This window comes from Scyliorhinus torazame, chromosome 22, assembly GCF_047496885.1.
Source record: "Scyliorhinus torazame isolate Kashiwa2021f chromosome 22, sScyTor2.1, whole genome shotgun sequence".
NCBI classification, from domain to species: domain Eukaryota; kingdom Metazoa; phylum Chordata; class Chondrichthyes; order Carcharhiniformes; family Scyliorhinidae; genus Scyliorhinus; species Scyliorhinus torazame.
In genome coordinates this window covers 51,267,503-51,280,894 of record NC_092728.1, presented here as the reverse complement: position 1 = coordinate 51,280,894, position 13,392 = coordinate 51,267,503, and the positions used below count along the sequence as shown (strand labels likewise).

The following is a 13,392-nucleotide window of genomic DNA, read 5'->3' as shown; positions in this document are numbered from 1 at the left end:
TTAATTGGAAAAAGAAAAATAATTGGCTACTCGAAAATAAAAAATACCACAAAACTAACCTCACTATCTCTCTGCAGACAAGACATTTATTTTCATCAGCCATTTCAAATTGCAACACATCTGCTGGCAGTTTTATTAAATTTACTCATGGCCTTTCTTTCACTGGAAAAGCCAGCATTTCTTCCCTATTCACAACTGCCTTTAACTGAGTGAAGCCTATTCTCCCCGTGTCTGCGTGGGTTTCACCCCCCACAACCCAAAGATGTGCAGGTAGGTGGATTGAACACGCTAAATTGCCCCGGAATTGGAAAAAATGAATTAGGTACTCTAAATTTAAAAAAGAAAACACTAATATAAACTGAGTGAAGCCACTCAAGAGGGCAGCTGAGAGTCAAGCACATTGCTATGGGTCTGGAGTCACAAAGGCCAGGCCAGATAAGGATGGCCCATTTCCTTCCCTAAAAGACACTGATGAATCACGTGAAGTTTGACAACAATCGATGATGGTCGTCATGGTCATCATGACTGAGATTCGCTTTTTATTTGAGATTTATTAATTGAATTTAAAATCCACCCACTGTTGTGGTGGGATTTAAACACATGCTCAAAGAGCATCAAGTCTGGGCCTCTGAATTACTGTGATAGGCCACCATTTCCCCTACTCAGCAACTCCATTTCTAGTGACTGAGATTACAAGCAGTCATTTTATTAAGATGTACTTTTTTTTTATAAATATTTTTATTTGCCATATTTTCATCATTTTCACCATACAAAAAAAACCCAGAACAGCCCCAATATAAAACTTAAAACATAGGCTTATACAACAAAAATGAAAGCAGCACGCCCCCCCCCCCCCCACCCACCACCATTCAAGGTCAACCAACTGCCGAAAGTGAATAAACAAACCTCAAGAATTGTAGAACACCTCCTTTGCCCCACTCAACTCAAACGTCACCTTCTCCAAGGCCAAGAACTCCAGCAGATCTCCCAGGCACAGGGCGGCGAAGCTGACCTCCACCCCATCAGGACCCGCCTACGAGCAATCACCTCGGGTTGGACCGGCACCGCAAAAATGGCTTCTAGGGGAACGAGGCTCCACATTCAAATGCAAAACCCTCGAGATAGTGCTCGATACCTCCCACAAATACCTTTCCAGCTTCGGGCAGGACCAAAACATATGAACATGGTTTGCAGGGCCCCTCCCATATCACTCACAAACATCCTCCACCCCCTCAAACAGTCAGCTCATCTTTGATTTTGTGGAGGTGCGCCTATGCACGACCTACAATTGTATCAGTCCCAACCTCGCGCACAGGTTTGAGGCGTTCACCCTTCGCAGCACATCACACAACAGTCCCTCCTCCATCGGCCCCTTCCCCAAAACTATCGCTGGCTTTGAAAGCAGACCAAGGCAGGCCAGCAGCACGGTTCAATTCCCGTAACAGCCTCCCCGAACAGGCGCCGGAATGTGGCGACTAGGGGCTTTTCACAGTAACTTCATTTGAAGCCGACTTGTGACAATAAGTGATTTTCATTTCATTTTTTTCATTTCCCGCTTCACCTTAACCCTCTCCATGGACACCCTATCCCACTCCAAGATCCTCCCATAAATTGCCAATACAATCCCCTTCTTCTCCAACCAAGCCCCCAGCTGACAGCATCGCCTCCAAAACAAGGAAGCCGGCGCTATTGGGAAAACCTTCCTTGCAAAATCTCGAACCTGCAGATATCTAAACCTTTCCCCACCTGCCAACTCGTACGTCTCTCCCAAGCTCATGAATTGTCCCCCAAGAAACAGATCCTTCATTTCCTTAATCCCCCTCTCATCCGATCTCCGAAACCTCACGTCCATTCTCCCCGGTTTGAACCTATGAATCCCCCTGACCCGGCCCCCAGCTTAAAATGTTGCCTAAACTGCCTCCGGATCTTCAAAGTAGCCACACCACTGGACTGACTGAATACTTGCCCGGTGCCATTCAGGAGCGGCGCCAGTGCCTGCAACCCCGACCCCTTACATGAGCCCTCCTCCATCTTAACCCATTGTGACTCCCCCTCCTTAGCCCAGCCCCGCACCTTCTCCACATTCGCCGCCTGGTAGTAGTACAGTACATTTGGGAGAGCTAGCCCATCCGCCTGTTGCCCTCTCTGCAAGGCCACCCTTCGGCAGGCATTGAAATAGGAACAAAAATCATGGTAGCTCTTTCATTTTAACTGCTCGCACCCGGCCTACCAACGACAATGACAGAGGGAGATTGCGAAACCTTGCCAAAATCTGCCTTCACTCTCCCACCAAACTAATAAAATGATACCTTCCGAGCCCATCCCAGTACTACGCCATCTTCACCCCAAAGTACCTAAAGTGGGTTGCCTCCAGATGAAATGGCAGCTCCCCTCCCCCACCCGCCCCTCCGGAAAACCATAAAATACTCGCTCTTGACTATGTTCAATTTATACCCAGAAAACGACCCAAATCATTGAAGCAACCCCATTATATTCCCAATAACGTGCTCAGCTCCAAAATGTACAGTAACAGATCCCCCTCACTATCCCTTTCCACAACCTCAAGCTCCTCAGCGCAATGGCCAAAGGCTCTATAGTCAGTGCAAACAGCAGGGAGGATATAGGATACCACTGCCTCGTACCCCGGTGCATCATAAAGTATCCCAAATTCATATTATCAGTGGAAACACTCGCGATCGGTTCCTGAAACAGCCATGCCCATGCTGTGAACCTCTCCGGATTCCAAATCTTGCCAATACCGCCATCAAATAACCCCACTCTACCCGATCAAATGCAACTGAGCATGGTCAATCCACCTACCCTGCACACCTTTGGGTTGTGCGGGTGAGACCCATGCAGACACTGGGAGAACGTGCACTGGGAAAACTCCACACGGCAGTGACCCAGGGCTGGGATCGAACCCGGGTCCTGGCGCCATGAGGCAACAGTGCTAACCACTGTGCCGCTGATAAATCAGACTACTTCATGATAACGTTTTACTGATTCCATTCCATTATGTCCAAATTTTAATCTAAATTGAAACGATCAAAGACGACCACAAAATCAAGAGAAATTAGGCCATTCACCTAACATGGCTCAGCCATCCAGAGAGAACCTACAGTTTCTGCTCTGCAACCGTCTACTGGTTATTACATGATTACAAGACCATTGTGCCCATTTTCCTCTGCAGATATCAATTCCACAAATTAATCAATTCTTGTCTTCTAGATTTACTTTTTCTGCAGTTTATTATTAACCTGATTAATGTGATCTCTTAGATGCCTCCTCTTGCCTTTCTCTCGTCTTTCCTTCAGGAATCAGTCAAATGATTCATATTCACACCAATTCCAAGGCTTCAACATGCGAATCAATGTTCTGAGGATGAACATAATCCAATAGTTCCAGGATCTATAGAAAACACTAAGTTAAGTTCAGAACCTTCAAATTCTCACAATATTCAACTCTTTATTGCCCTTTGGTAAATTTCTCTTCTAAAAAGGGGACTGTAATTGGAGACCTGGTTGGTGTTGGGATTCTGATTTTTTTTTTAAAGACTGCAACCCTCTTCACCTAACCCAAAACGGTCTTTATTTGGTTAAAATTCCTCCGAATAGCCTACTGAAAGATGAAACTCAAAGAGCCTTTGAGGTAGCACACAACAGCTTTCTGATCAAAAAGGCATGCAGGATCTACCGACACCTTCACAACCACATCTCGAGCCACTTTATTAAATAAGAGAAGCACCTATCAAAATGTAGTTAATTCAAGTTGCCAAAAAAAAAAATGTTGCTTTTATAAATTAAATTTTTGAACAGAGTATGTTCAAAACAATGCAATGTGTCATTATTCTTGGAGTGGGGAACTGAAATAATCACTGAAACATTAAATCGTTACCAAGGCGACTTGTCTGAACTGACCAGCTTTAATAGGAAGTCAATTGCTCAGCATTGAATAAAATGTGTAGATTTAGTGCCGTTCCATTCACCTAGTAAAAAGAACCCATTACTCCAACACAAAGTTCAACATTCAGAATCACTGAGTTGCTTTTCATCCTTGCATGTTAAAAATGTATTAAGGTCAGATTTCAACTTGAGAAATTGTAGCTATCTTTCACATAGCGGTCTATTCAGTATTGTATGGTGCTATGTCGGATTGCAAAACAGTCTAAATTGCCTGTTTGGATTATTTAAAAGTTCAGAGTAGGTTGTCTTCTTGATATAATTTGGTGTTATTCATCTAATGTGAGAGAAATGACTGGTTTGATTATTATTTATGCATTTGATTTGAAGTGTTCATATTTTCCAGGTAACTTGATTCTGTATTTTAATTGTTATTCCATTGTTCGTTTTACATCAATATAAATTAAAAACTGCTAAGCTCCTCATTTCTGTTAATTCCTTTGATGTAAAACTGGAGTTAATGTGAATCGGGGGGGGGTCTCTCCGCTTAAGGGCGGCACAGTAGTTAGCACTGCTGCCTCACAGCGCCAGGGACCCAGATTCAATTAATTGACTGTGTAGACTTAACATGTTCTACCTGCGTCTACGCGAGTTCCTCCAGGTGCTCTGGTTTCCTCTCAGTCCAAAGGTGTGCAGGTTTGGTGGTTTGGCCATTCAAAAAATGCCCCTTAGTGTCCCAAGATGTGAGGTTACCGGGATAGGGTGGGGGATTGGGCCTAGATAGGGTGCTCTTTCAGAGGGTTGGTGCAGACTCGATGGCCGAACGGCCTCCTTCTGCACTATATGGCTTCTATGGTTGTAGTCATACCCAACACAAAAAAAGTGGTTGTGGCTATTGGAGATTAACCATCTCAGCCCCAGGACATTGCTGCAGAAGTTTCTCAGATAAGGCATCATAGGCCTGACCATCTTCAGCCTCTACCTCAATGACCCTCATTCCATCAGGAGGTCAGAAGCGGAGATTTTCACTAATTTATTTGCACAATGTTCAGCACCATTTGGAAAGATAGTGAAGCAGTCAATGCCCATATGGTAGCAAGATCTGGACAACATTCAGGCTTGGACCAAGTGGCAAATATCATCATGCCACATAAGTGACCATCTCAAAGAACAAAGAAATGTACAGCACAGGAACAGGCCCTTCGGCCCTCCAAGCCCGTGCCGACCATGCTGCCTGACTAAACTACAATCTTCTACACTTCCTCGGTCCGTATCCCTCTATTCCCATCCTATTCATGTATTTGTCAAGATGCCCCTTAAATGTCACTATCGTCCCTGCTTCCACCACCTCCTCCGGTAGCGAGTTCCAGGCACCCACTACCCTCTGCGTAAAAAACTTGCCTCGTACATCTACTCTAAACCTTGCCCCTCTCACCTTAAACCTATGCCCCCTAGTAATTGACCCCTCTACCCTGGGGAAAAGCCTCTGACTATCCACCCTGTCTATGCCCCTCATAATTTTGTAGACTTATATCAGGTCTCCCCTCAACCTCCTTCGTTCCAGTGAGAACAAACCGAGTTTATTCAACCGCTCCTCATAGCTAATGCCCTCCATACCAGGCAATATTCTGGTAAATCTCTTCTGCACCCTCTCTAAAGCCTCCACATCCTTCTGGTAGTGTGGTGACCAGAATTGAACACTATACTCCAAGTGTGGCCTAACTAAGGTTCTATACAGCTGCAACATGACTTGCCAATTCTTATACTCAATGCCCCGGCCAATGAAGGCAAGCATGCCGTATGCTTCTTGACTACCTTCTCCACCTGTGTTGCCCCTTTCAGTGACCTGTGGACCTGTACTCCTAGATCTCTTTGACTTTCAATACTCTGGAGGGTTCTACCATTCACTGTATACCTACCTGCATTAGACCTTCCAAAATGCATTACCTCACATTTGTCCGGATTAAACTCCATCTGCCATCTCTCCGCCCAAGTCTCCAAACAATCTAAATCCTGCTGTATCCTCTTACAGTCCTCATCGCTATCCGCAATTCCACCAACCTTTGTGTCGTCTGCAAACTTACTAATCAGACCAGTTACATTTTCCTCCAAATCATTTATATATACTACAAAGAGCAAAGGTCCCAGCACTGATCCCTGTGGAACGCCACTGGTCACAGCCCTCCAATTAGAAAAGCATCCTTCCATTGCTACTCTCTGCCTTCTATGACCTAGCCAGTTCTGTATCCACCTCGCCAGCTCACCCCTGATCCCGTGTGACTTCACCTTTTGTACTAGTCTACCATGAGGGACCTTGTCAAAGGCCTTACTGAAGTCCATATAGACAACATTTACTGCCCTACCTGCATCAATCATCTTAGTGACCTCCTCGAAAAACTCTATCAAGTTAGTGAGACACGACCTCCCCTTCACAAAACCATGCTGCCTTTCACTAATACGTCCATTTGCTTCCAAATGGGAGTAGATCCTGTCTCGAAGAATTCTCTCCAGTAATTTCCCTACCACTGAAGTAAGGCTCACCGGCCTGTAGTTCCCGGGATTATCCTTGCTACCCTTCTTAAACAGAGGAACAACATTGGCTATTCTCCAGTCCTCCGGGACATCCCCTGAAGACCGTGAGGATCCAAAGATTTCTGTCAAGGCCTCAGCAATTTCCTCTCCAGCCTCCTTCAGTATTCTGGGGTAGATCCCATCAGGCCCTGGGGACTTATCTACCTTCATATTTTTTAAGACACCCAACACCTCGTCCTTTTGGATTTCAATGTGACCCAGGCTATCTACACACCCTTCTCCAGACTCAACATCTACCAATTTCTTCTCTTTGGTGAATACTGATGGAAAGTATTCATTTAGTACCTCGCCCATTTCCTCTGGCTCCACACATAGATTCCCTTGCCTATCCTTCAGTGGGCCAACCCTTTCCCTGGCTACCCTCTTGCTTTTTATGTACGTGTAAAAAGCCTTAGGATTTTCCTTAACCCTATTTGCCAATGACTTTTCGTGACCCCTTCTAGCCCTCCTGACTCCTTGCTTAAGTTCCTTCCTACTTTCCTTATATTCCACGCAGGCTTCGTCTGTTCCCAGCCTTTTAGCCCTGACAAATGCCTCCTTTTTCTTTTTGACGAGGCCTACAATATCTCTCGGTTCCCGAAAATTGCCGTATTTATCCTTCTTCCTCACAGGAACATGCCGGTCCTGAATTCCTTTCAACTGACACTTGAACGCCTCCTACATGTCAGATGTTGATTTGCCCTCAAACATCCGCCCCCAATCTATGTTCTTCAGTTCCCGCCTAATATTGTTATAATTAGCCTTCCCCCAATTTAGCACATTCATCCTAGGACCACTCTCATCCTTGTCCACTAGTACTTTAAAGCTTACTGAATTGTGGTCACTGTTACCGAAATGCTCCCTTACTGAAACATCTACCACCCGGCCGGGCTCATTCCCCAATACCAGGTCCAGTACTGCCCCTTCCCTAGTTGGACTGTCTACATATTGTTTTAAGAAGCCCTCCTGGATGCTCCTTACAAACTCCGCCCCGTCTAAGACCCTGGCACTAAGTGAGTCCCAGTCAATATTGGGGAAGTTGAAGTCTCCCATCACCACTACCCTGTTGTTTTTACTCTTTTCCAAAATCGGTCTACCTATCTGCTCCTCTATCTCCTGCTGGCTGTTGGGAGGCCTGTAGTAAACCCCCAACATTGTGACTGCACCCATCTTATTCCTGATCTCTACCCATATAGCCTCACTGCCCTCCGAGGTGTCCTCCCGCAGTACAGCTGTGATATTCTCCCGAACCAGTAGCGCAACTCCGCCTCCCCTTTTACATCCCCCTCTATCCCGCCTGAAACATCTAAATCCTGGAACGTTTAGCTGCCAATCCTGCCCTTCCCTCAACCAGGTCTCTGTAATGGCAACAACATCATAGTTCCAAGTACTAATCCAAGCTCTAAGTTCATCTGCCTTACCCGTAATACTTCTTGCATTAAAACATATGCACTTCAGGCCACCAGACCCACTGTGTTCAGCAACTTCTCCCTGTCTGCTCTGCCTCAGAGCCACACTGTCCCTATTCCCTAGTTCTCCCTCAATGCTCTCACCTTCTGACCTATTGCTCCCGTGCCCACCCCCCCTGCCATACTAGTTTAAACCCTCCCGTGTGACACTAGCAAACCTCACGGCCAGGATATTTATGCCTCTCCGGTTTAGATGCAACCCATCCTTCTTATATAGGTCACACCTGCCCCGGAAGAGCTCCCAGTGGTCCAGATAACGGAAACCCTCCCTCCTACACCAGCTGTTTAGCCACGTGTTCAGCTGCTCTACCTTCCTATTTCTAGCCTCACTGGCACGTGGCACAGGGAGTAATCCCGAGATTACAACCCTAGAGGTCCTGTCTTTTAACTTTCTGCCTAGCTCCCTGAACTCCTGCTGCAGGACCTCATGCCCCTTCCTGCCTATGTCGTTAGTACCAATATGTACAACGACCTCTGCCTGTTTGCCCTCCCCCTTCAGGATGCCCTCTACCCGGTCGGAGACATCCTGGACCCTGGCACCAGGGAGGCAACATACCATCCTGGAGTCTCTTTCACGTCCACAGAAGCGCCTATCTGTGCCCCTGACTACAGCGTCCCCTATTACTATTGCTCTTCTGCGCTTTGACCCTCCCTTCTGAACATCAGAGCCAGCCGTGGTGCCACTGCTCTGGCTGCTGCTGTTTTCCCCTGATAGGCTATCCCCCCCCGACAGTATCCAAAGGGGTATACCTGTTCGAGAGGGGGACAACCACAGGGGATTCTGCAATGACTGCCTGCCCTTTCTGGTGGTCACCCATTTCTCTGCCTGCACCTTGGGTGTGACCACATTTACATAACTGCGATCTATGACGCTTTCCGCTACCTGCATGCTCCTAAGTGCATCCAATTGCTGCTCCAACCGAACCATGCGGTCTGTGAGGAGCTCCAGTTGGGTGCACTTTCTGCAGATGAAGCCACCCGGGACGCTGGAAGCCTCCCGGACCTGCCACATCTCACAGTCAGAGCACTGCACCCCTCTAACTGACATTGCGTCAATTAATTAAAATTAAAAAAAAAAATTTTTTAAATATATATTTTTTTTAATTTCAAAGTTACTGTTAACTATCTGTTTCCTAGCACTAGATTTCTAATAGAAATGCGAAAGCTAAATATAGTACTCTCCGATCTCTGGCTTAGATACCCCTCTAAATTATAATTAAGTAATTATGTTTAATTAGTTACCAATGCTTAATTTTTTAAATTTAGTGTAGATTCCCAACCAGCCACTCAGGCCACAGCTTTTCTGTGATGTCACTTCAGTTTCCCCCCCCGACACGCACAATTTGAAAAAGGTATAAAAGTAAAAATGAGTAAAAATCACTTACTTACCTTCTTACCTTCTGAGTGTCTTAGATGTTCTCAGGTTCTCTCCCTGACAGAGACTGCTGCTCCTCCTCCGAACGGCTTCCGAAACTCGGCCGCGATCTTTTAAAATCTCCGCTCTGACTCGCAGCTCCTGCACTTTTTAAGTCTCCCGCGCGGTTTTCACTGTCCCGGCTCACTCACCACTCACGCTGTTTTCAATGTCCCGGCTCACTCACCTCTTGTGCTGTTTTCACTGTCCCGGCTCACTCACCTCTCGCGCTGTTTTCAATTTCCCGGCTCACTCGCCTCCCGCGTTGTTTTCACTGTCCCGGCTCTCTCTCCTCCCGCGCTGTTTTCTCTGTCCCGGCTCACTCACCTCTCGCGCTGTTTTCACTGTCCCGGCTCACTCACCTCCCGCGCTGTTTTCACTGTCCCGGCTCACTCACCTCCCTCGCTGTTTACACTGTCCCGGCTCACTCACCACTCGCGCTGTTTTCAATTTCCCGGCTCACTCACCTCCCGCGCTGTTTTCACTGTCCCGGCTCACTCACCACTCGCGCTGTTTTCACTGTCCAACAAGAGAGCCTCTAACCATCGCCCCATGACATTCAATGGCATTCCCGTCACTCCACCCATTACTGTCAATACAATTGGGGTAATCATGGACCAGAAAGTGAGCTGGACTAGCCATATAAATACCGTCGCTACAAGAGCAGGTCACAGGCTGGGAGTAACTCACCTCCATATGCCTCAAAGCCTGTCCACCATCTACAAGCCCAAGTCAAGACTGTGATAGAATACTCCCTCTTGCCTGGATGAGTACAACTCCAACAACACTCAAGAAGCTTGGCACCATTAAGGAGAAAGCAGTCTGCTTTATTGGGACTGTCATCCTGTCCACCACTGGTACACAGTGGCAGCAGTGTGTACTGTATACAAGATGCACTGCAGCAACTCTTCAAGGCTCCTTAGACAGCACCTTCCAAACCTGTGACCTTTACCACCTAGAAGGACAAGGGAGGCAGATGCATGGAAACACCACCACCTGCAGGTTACCCTCCAAACCACACACCATCTAAATTTGGAACTGGGTCAAACTGGTTCAACTGTTGCTGGATCAAAATCCTGGAACTCGAGGGCAGCACAGTGGCTAGCATTGATGCTTCATGGCGCCGAGGTCCCAGGTTCGATCCCAACTCTGGGTCACTGTCCGTGTGGAGTTTGCACATTCTCCCCCGTTTGCGTGGGTTTCACCCCCACAACCCAAAGATGTGCAGGGTAGGTGGATTGGCCATGCTAAATTGCCCCTTAATTGGAAAAAATGAATTGGGTATTTAAAAAAAAATTTTTTTAATCCTGGAACTCCCTCACTGACAGCGTACTGTTGGTATACCTATACCAGATATAAAAATGCTTTCTTAGCCAGCAGTTCCCATATCCCATGAAATAATAAAAAATATACTGAGCCCGCCAGATGTAAACCGGTATTTCAACTCAGGAGAAAACATTAGTAACCAATTAGACTTCTATATACTATGACTATGAACAGGACACAATGCAAAATTCTTGACAAAATTTGTATTCATATTCCTCGGCATGTTTTTACAGATACACAGCTTTAAGTAGCTTTTCATAGAGTAAGTAGTTCTGGTCTTTGGTAAAGACACAACTATTTTGCATTCAATAAAGTACTGTTGTGATAAAAGATACTAATTTAACACAAGAAATAGGAGTAGGAGAGCACGGTGGTGCAGTGTTTAGCACTGCTGTCTCACGCCACCGAGGTCCCAGGTTCGCTCCCGGCTCTGGGTCACTGTTCGTGTGACATTCGTGGAGTTTGCACATTCACTCCGTGTTTGCGTGGGTTTTGCCTCCACAACCCAAAGATGTGCAGGATAGGTGGATTGGCCAGGCTAAACTCTCTTAATTGTGAATTGGGTACTCTAAATTGAAAAAAAAAAAATAGAAATAGGAGTAGACCATATGACTCGTTGAGCCTGCTTCACCATTCAATATAATCATGACCGATCTTGGACTGCAACTTAATTTTCCCATCCACTCCCCATATCCCTTTAATTGCCAAGTGATCAAAAATCCATCTATCCCAGCTTTAAATGTATTCCATGAAGGTGCACCACAATTCTCTTGAAATTCCAAAGGTTCACAACTCTTGGGCAGCACGGTGACAGAGTTAGCATTGGTGCCTCACGGCGCTGAGGTCCCAGATTAGATCCCGGCTCTGGGTCACTGTCCGTGTGGAGTTTGCACATTCTCCCCGTGTTTGCGTGGGTTTCGCCTCCACAACCCAAATATGTGCAGGGTAGGTGGATTGGCCACGCTAAATTGCCCCTCAATTGGAAAAAAATGAATTGGGTACTCTAAAATTTAAAAAAAAAAGATTCACAACCCTTTGAGTGAAGTAATTTCTCCTTATCTCAGTCCTAAATGATTGGCTCCTTTACTGAGACCGTGCCCCCAGGTTTTAATCTCCTAAACAGAAACAATCTCTCAGCATCTACCTTTGACCCCCTTCAGAATTTTGTAGGTTTCAATAAGGCCACCTCTCATTCTTCTAAACTCCATCAAATAAGCCCCATTTATTCAGCCTCTCATCACAGGCCAACAACCTCATTCCAGAGACCTCTTGTGAACCTTCACCGTGCTGCCTCCAATGCAATTATATCCTTCCCTAAATGTGGAGACCAAACTGCACACTATATTCCAGATGCAGCCTTGCTAAATCCCTGTACAGCTGTGGCAATTAGCCTGTCTATTAACCTGTTGTGTGACACCTTGTCAAATGCCTTTTGGAAATTCAGGTAAATATTTGGAGTTGTTCTGCTAATTAAAAATAGCAGATATTGTTTTTACACTTTAGACATCACCAACATTACAATAGCACTTGAGGAATAGCATTACAATAGCATTAACAAACCAAGACTATAGCTAATAAAGTGAAAGATTCCGTGCGATGTTCAAATTATAGGATAAAGTCCACTCAAGGGATTGTAGTTAGGCCACAAAGGGAAAACATTGTTGAGAAAACATTCTAACAGTCGATTAAGTGCTATGTGTTTCCTAATAAGTTCTGTGCAGGGTGAGGCCTAGCTGATCTGAACAGGTGGTGATAATGAGGATACTCATGTTCTTAGCATCCTCAGTCTCAAGCAGGCAAAAATAAATGAACCCAGGTTCCAACTGCTTGTGACAATACAGCCTGATTTTTAAAAATTGATGCACTGATGATGGATTCTCTACTCTTGCTTGGCATCGTTGCAGAAAAAGGATGTTTGACCAGGCACATACTAACAATGACATTTCGGAGTTACTGAGGACAGTAACTGTCTCGTACTGAATCAAACAAAGCCAATATATTTTCCTAATTATATCGTGAAACTTCAATCATCATGCATCAGAAGCCATTCTATAACAGGTAAATAATTGAACAGCTGGAACCAAAGCAGATATTTTCCACAATTACAATCAATGCACCATAACATGTAACTTGTCCAAAGATGCAGAGGTCTGTGTTACACAAAGCCAACAGGGGAAGCAGATATTGTCAGAACCAGTTTGGTTCCAAGTGAACCGGGGTTTATTTTTTTAAGCATCACTTCGACAATCGCTTGCGACTCCTGGAAGTGACTCACACTTTCAGTGGACATAGATCTGCTTCCCTAGCTTCCGGTGCACTCTCCTCAGTAACGAACAGTATCCTAGCTTAGACAGCTTTCCTATACTGAAAGCATGAATCCCGCATTTCTATTTATTACACGCATTTTGTTGCGATAGAAATGTTGAATATTGCCATCTTTTTGGAACCTATACAAAACAAAAATCTTCCATTGAGTCCAGCATAGCTGCTTGTGCAGAGGAGCAAGGGAGCAATGGGTGTGAGTAGGCAGGAGGGTTTGAGGGAAGTGGGGTGAGAAGAACTGGACAGAGGGCACGGATCAGCAGAGAACACAAGGGGCTTGGTGCAAGGCAGGCATGGAGAGAAGAGGAGAGGCAGTGACTAAAGAGGTAAACAGAGAGAAACAGGTAAAGAGAGAAACAGGAAAAATTATGAAGTTAAAAAAAAAAAATCA

General features: G+C 45.6%; 1 protein-coding gene and 1 long non-coding RNA gene across 2 annotated transcripts in view; one reads left to right on the top strand and one right to left on the bottom strand.

Moving 5' to 3' along the window:
• The window catches only part of LOC140399083 (neural proliferation differentiation and control protein 1-like), a 271,068-nt gene that overhangs the window by 119,402 nt on the left and 138,274 nt on the right, over positions 1-13,392 (bottom strand). The gene's annotated exons all lie outside the window — the stretch shown is intronic.
• Positions 1-13,392, top strand: part of LOC140399084 (uncharacterized) — a 43,722-nt gene that overhangs the window by 22,316 nt on the left and 8,014 nt on the right. Inside the window, exon 2 of the long non-coding RNA XR_011937621.1 lies at positions 12,584-12,737. This is a non-coding gene — a long non-coding RNA (uncharacterized lncRNA). The remainder of the gene's footprint in view (positions 1-12,583; positions 12,738-13,392) is intronic.